The sequence below is a fragment of the Leptonychotes weddellii genome, unplaced genomic scaffold (assembly GCF_054177405.1).
Source record: "Leptonychotes weddellii isolate Sample4059 unplaced genomic scaffold, ASM5417740v2 HiC_scaffold_14327, whole genome shotgun sequence".
Taxonomy (NCBI): Eukaryota; Metazoa; Chordata; class Mammalia; order Carnivora; family Phocidae; genus Leptonychotes; species Leptonychotes weddellii.
Window position 1 is genome coordinate 1 of NW_027723839.1, and position 5,224 is coordinate 5,224.

The 5,224-nt window shown below is 39.0% G+C and overlaps 1 long non-coding RNA gene across 1 annotated transcript; it reads right to left on the reverse strand.

The window, feature by feature from the left end:
• Positions 1-491: 491 nt before the first annotated feature.
• On the reverse strand, positions 492-5,218 carry LOC145718340 (uncharacterized). The gene is made up of 2 exons (XR_014141734.1): positions 2,456-5,218; positions 492-787 (listed from the first exon to the last, which is right to left on the reverse strand). It is a non-coding gene; the product is annotated as an uncharacterized LOC145718340 (long non-coding RNA).
• Between the last annotated feature and the right edge of the window lie 6 nt (positions 5,219-5,224).

The following is a 5,224-nucleotide window of genomic DNA, read 5'->3' on the forward strand; positions in this document are numbered from 1 at the left end:
TTTTTTTCGATGGGAACTTTTGGGTTTTGTATGTATAGTATCATGTCATCTGCAATAGTGACAGTTTTACTTCCTCCTTACCACTTTGGATGCCTTTTCTTTCTTTCTCTTGTCTGATTGCTGTGGCTATGATGTCCAGTACTATGGTGAATAAAAGTGGTGAGAGTGGACATGCTTGTAGTCTTCCTGATCCTAGGGGAAAGGTTTCAGTTTTTCACCTATTGAGTATGTGGTTTGCTGTGAGTTATTCATATAGGGCCTTTATTATGTTCATTTCTGTTTCCCCCCTGAACCCACTTTGGTGAGCCTTTGTATCATGAGCAGATGTAGTATTTTGTCAGATGCTTTCTCTGCATCTACTGAGATGACCATATGGTTTTTATCCTTCCTCTTATTAATGTGATGTATCACGTTGATTTGTGGATATTGAACCACCCTTGTATCCCAGGGATAAATCCCACTTGACCATGATGAACGATCCTTTTCATGTATTGTTGAATTTCTTTTGCTCATGTTTGGTTGGGGAATTTTACATGTGTTCATCAAAGATATTGGCCTGTGGTTTTTCTTTCTTTCTTTGTGTCTTTGATCTTGGTATCAGGCTAATGCTGGTGTGGTAGGATGAATTTTGAACTTTTCCTTCCTCTTCTGTTTCTGGGAATAGCTTGAGATGAATAGGTATTAACTCTTCTGTAAACGTTTTGGTGTAGGTTTAGATCCCAAGGCTTGCTTTCCTTTTATATCGGTATCCATATATTTTTATGCCACTGCTTGCTTTTCAGCTTTTCTTCAAAAAGAAAGAAAGAAAGAAAGAAAAATAATGTTGGCATATGCCTCTGTTGGTCTCTTCAGCTCCTATATGCTTAGGTTTCTTTAGCTGTAGGCATTTGCCTTCATTTACCTCTTACTTTGGAAGACCTTTCAGAAGAGGGACTGTCCAGATCTGTTGGTTAGCCCTAAAGCATAGTTTTAAGGGATATTCAGAGATATCAGTTATCATAACATTACTGTAGTGGTTCCTATCCTTTTATAACTTCTTTCACAAGCCCCTTACATAGTACATACAATGTGATGAGCACTTCTACATGCACTTTCCAGTTGTCAATGTTCTGCTCCCAACAGCCCTATGAGATAGTCATTGTCATTGGGATCCTTATATACAAAGAAAACTGAGGAACACAGAGGCTGAATAAATCATTTAATGGAATTTGGTGGGAGAGTTGGGACTTGTGCCAGGCAATGTGCCTGTACAGTCGATGTGTTTGGCCACAACACCAGTGTTATCTACCCTTTATCCATTTGTCCCTAGAAGGCCAGTCACTGGATGAGGTTCTGATCGCTCATCTGTCCACAGGCCTTGATTGGCAAACAGTCGTCCACCACCCCATCCCATTCAGGGTATTTAACATGATGTCCTCAATTATACTGACTGCAGATTCCTTGTCTGAATTATCACACATCAGTTTGCCCTTCAGAAATTAAGGCGGTGCCTATCAGCACTCTCTTTTATTTCATTTTTTCCTCAGTGTAGCAGGATGGAAGGCAAATGTGTACATTAAAGCAGTAGTTCATTTTTACCCTAGCACTGACAGTGCTCACCTACAGAATGCATAACTTGATCTCATTCCTGTCATTGAAGCTAACAATTTTTATGTTGTATAATTTTGTAACTTGCTACAGAGTTCTCCCTAACTCTTCTGTGATGCCCGTAAAAGCATAATAAAATTTTATACAATGATATGCGTGCTGAGGGAATAATTCAGCTTTCAAATTATACTAAACACATATTCAGTATTAGACCTCAAACTGTGGATTTCTCTTGAGAGAGTAAATATACAAACATAAAATTTCAGACTGTATCTAACTAATAATCTTGACCCTATTTAACTCATAATCTTTGCAGCAACCAGTCTAGGAAGCCAAGCCACAATCTAACTTAGCAGCCGAGAGATTTGACGTTGTCAATGGCGGCCATCTTCCTTAATTTTTTTTTACCCTTATTCCAACTCAGGACCAACCAAAGAAAGCCAAATACTTTTCTCAAACCATTTCCATTGGATACCCTGTTTTGAGTTATTCGGCCTTCAGTTTCTCCATGCCTACAACCCCAATCAGTTTATACCTGAAACTCCCATTTGTCACCAGAGGGCTATCGTGTGCTTGTATTTGAATTTCTGACAAATTTAAGTGATGGTGGCTGACTCCCTTTCTGTATCTATCCCTGAGTAAGTAGCCTCTGTTGGTCATTTGTATAGTTGTATTTATTTCCACACCCTCAAGAGAAATCAATCTCCTCTTGTTCTAGTTGCTAGAAACATGATTGGAAAACGAGGGACTAATACACCAGTGTTGTCCATAAAGTTTTGTTACAGTGTTGATATAGCATCTAGATGATTGGAGGGTTTTTAGATTTGTGTGTAAGTGGTCTTAGAAATATGTTTTATCATTGCCTTACCATATTTTTGCCTGCTGTTACTTGTAATTTGATGTATTTGCCTTCGGAGTAGGATTTTTAAACATCAGGGAAACTGAGGATATTAAGGAGAGTTTTATTTTAAAGATAGGACAATTTTACATTTTTCCAAGTCTATAAAAACTCTCAGAGTAAAAATTTCTTCATGTCTGTCATACCAGCAGACAGATTATTTATAGTTTGGAAAAGAAAAAGTTCACTTCCTGACAAACTGAGGCAGAGGTGGTGGGACCTTAATATCTTGGCCTCTCTCCAGCTTCTTTTCACAATCCACAAGGTAGTTGACTCCATCGATGACTATCTGAACAAGCTCAACCTTTGATAGTAAAAAAAAAAAAAAAAAAGATTAGTTTGCATAGAAGACATCTGCAAGGCATTAATAAGAACAATACTGGGAGAAGTAAGAAATTGCCATGTTAGGTGGACTTTATAACAATTTCTTCTTTCTTAGTATTTCCCTAAAGTATTGTGGAGGGGAGGGTTGCTCTCAGTCATTTTTAGATTGAGTTACTTTTTTGAGAACTTTTTAAATATATGAAAACCATTAGTGTGCATGTCAAACACTCCCCCCACCCCAACCAGTCTCTGCTACAAGTTTATCTAAAAGTAAAATTATAGGGGTGCCTGGGTGGCTCAGTTGGTTGAGCATCTGCCTTTGGCTCAGGTCATGATCTAAGGGTCCTGGAATCTAGTTCTGCGTTGGGCTCCCTACTTGGCAGAGAGTCTGCTTGTCTCTCTCCCTCTGCCCCTCCCCCTGCTTGCACGCTCTAATAAATCTTAAAAAAAAAAAAAAAAGTAAAATTACAGTGACACCTTTGTTTTGTTCTTTGACCTGGATCTCTCTCAAGACCTGCCACTGAGCTATCTGAGCACTATAGCTTAGATAGTATCTGAACTATCATTTACACAGTGGCTAGCTTTCTGAAAAATTACTTAAAAGCAAATGTTTGGGGGCAATTAAATCAGGTTTTCACTGTACCAGGCAAGTTTGCTACTTAAAGGAAACTGAATTATATTAGGATTAACCTTTAAAAATTCCTGCTTTAAAAAAAAAGGGGGGGGGGCGCCTGGGTGGCTCAGTCAGTTGGGCGGCTGCCTTTGGCTCAGGTCATGATCCCAGGGTCCTGGGATCGAGCCCCACATCGGGCTCCCTGCTCGGCAGGAAGCCTGCTTCTCCCTCTCCCCCTGCTTGTGTTCCCTCTCTCGCTGTGTCTCTCTCTGTCAAATAAATAAAATCTTTAAAAAATAAATAAAAATTAAAAAATTAGAACTTTGATTTACAAATACGGTTTTTCATTAGAGCACATCTACCTATGAATTTTTTTCTTGGGATCCTCTTCCTAATCAATTGCACTGCTCCTAAAGAGATGCAAACTAAGATAGTAAGCAATTTCTTAATTCCAGACAGCATTAAAATGCTTGATAACTCAAGGATGAAGGGGATTATTATTTGTTACAGCTGAACATACCTTAGGCATGACTGAGTCTAGTCCCCTCCCCACTTTTCATGCATAAGGAAACTGAGACCCCAAGAGAGGGTTAGGTCAGAAAGCTAGTCATCACTAATCAGACACCTAGTTTTTACTTATCCAATTTGAACCTATCCTTGTGTTCATAATGGTGTGGTGAGATGGTTCTCTCATTCACTGCCAAAGGGATTCTATCTTGATATAAATCTGATAAGTAACTTGGTTATAAGTAAGGTCCCCTCATCTTTAGCCCAGGAATTCTCTTCCTAAAAATATATCCTAACTAAATAATCAGAGTTGTGATTAGAGTTATGTGTAGAGATGGTTACAGAATTATGTATAGATATGGTCAAGTAAAATAACAAATCAGATATCAAAATAGATAATGGAGTATCTTTACTATGCTGTCATTAAAAATTATGTTTTTGAAGAATACTTAATATTGTAAGAATAAGCTCATGATAGAATACATTGGAAAAATATATGATTATATTTTGTTTTTAAAAAGAGGTATTTGGGTGCCTGGTGGCTCAGTCATTAAGCGTCTGCCTTCGGCTCAGGTCATGATCCCAGGGTTCTGGGATCGAGCCCCGCATTGGGCTCCCTGCTCAGCAGGACGCTTGCTTCTCCCTCTCCCACTCCCCCTGCTTGTGTTCCCTCTCTTGCTGTCTCTCTGTCAAATAAATAAATAAATAAATTTTTTTAAAGAGGTTTTTGAATAATTGTTAAAATGAAAGGCATGCCTTCTGCTTGGAGAGCCCCGGGGCAGTCCCAGCACCAAGGGCCCAGGGACCGCCCCCCCCCCCCGGAGCTATAGGTGCAGCCATCCCGTCACCAGGTACACAAAGTCTACACATGGGACAACCATACCTAAGACCATTCTTTCAAGTTCAGGAGAAGTAGCTGTTCTGCCCAATTCACAGAAAAAGACAAAGTCAACAAAATCAGGAGACAGAGGAATATGCTCCAAACAAAAGAGTAGGATAAAACCTCAGAAAAAGAACTGAACTAAACACTTTTATTCAACATAGTACTGGACGTCCTAGCCATAGCAATCAGACAAGGAAAAAAAAACATCCAAATTGGTAAGGAGGAAGTAAAACTGTCACTATTGCAGATGACATGATACTATACATACAAAACCCAAAAGTTCCCATCGAAAAAAAACCCATAAAAAACAGGAAGTATCAGAATACATGAACTCAGTGAAGTTGCAGGATACAATACCAACATACAGAAATCTGTTGCATTTTTATATAGTAACAAGGAAGCAGAGAGAAGC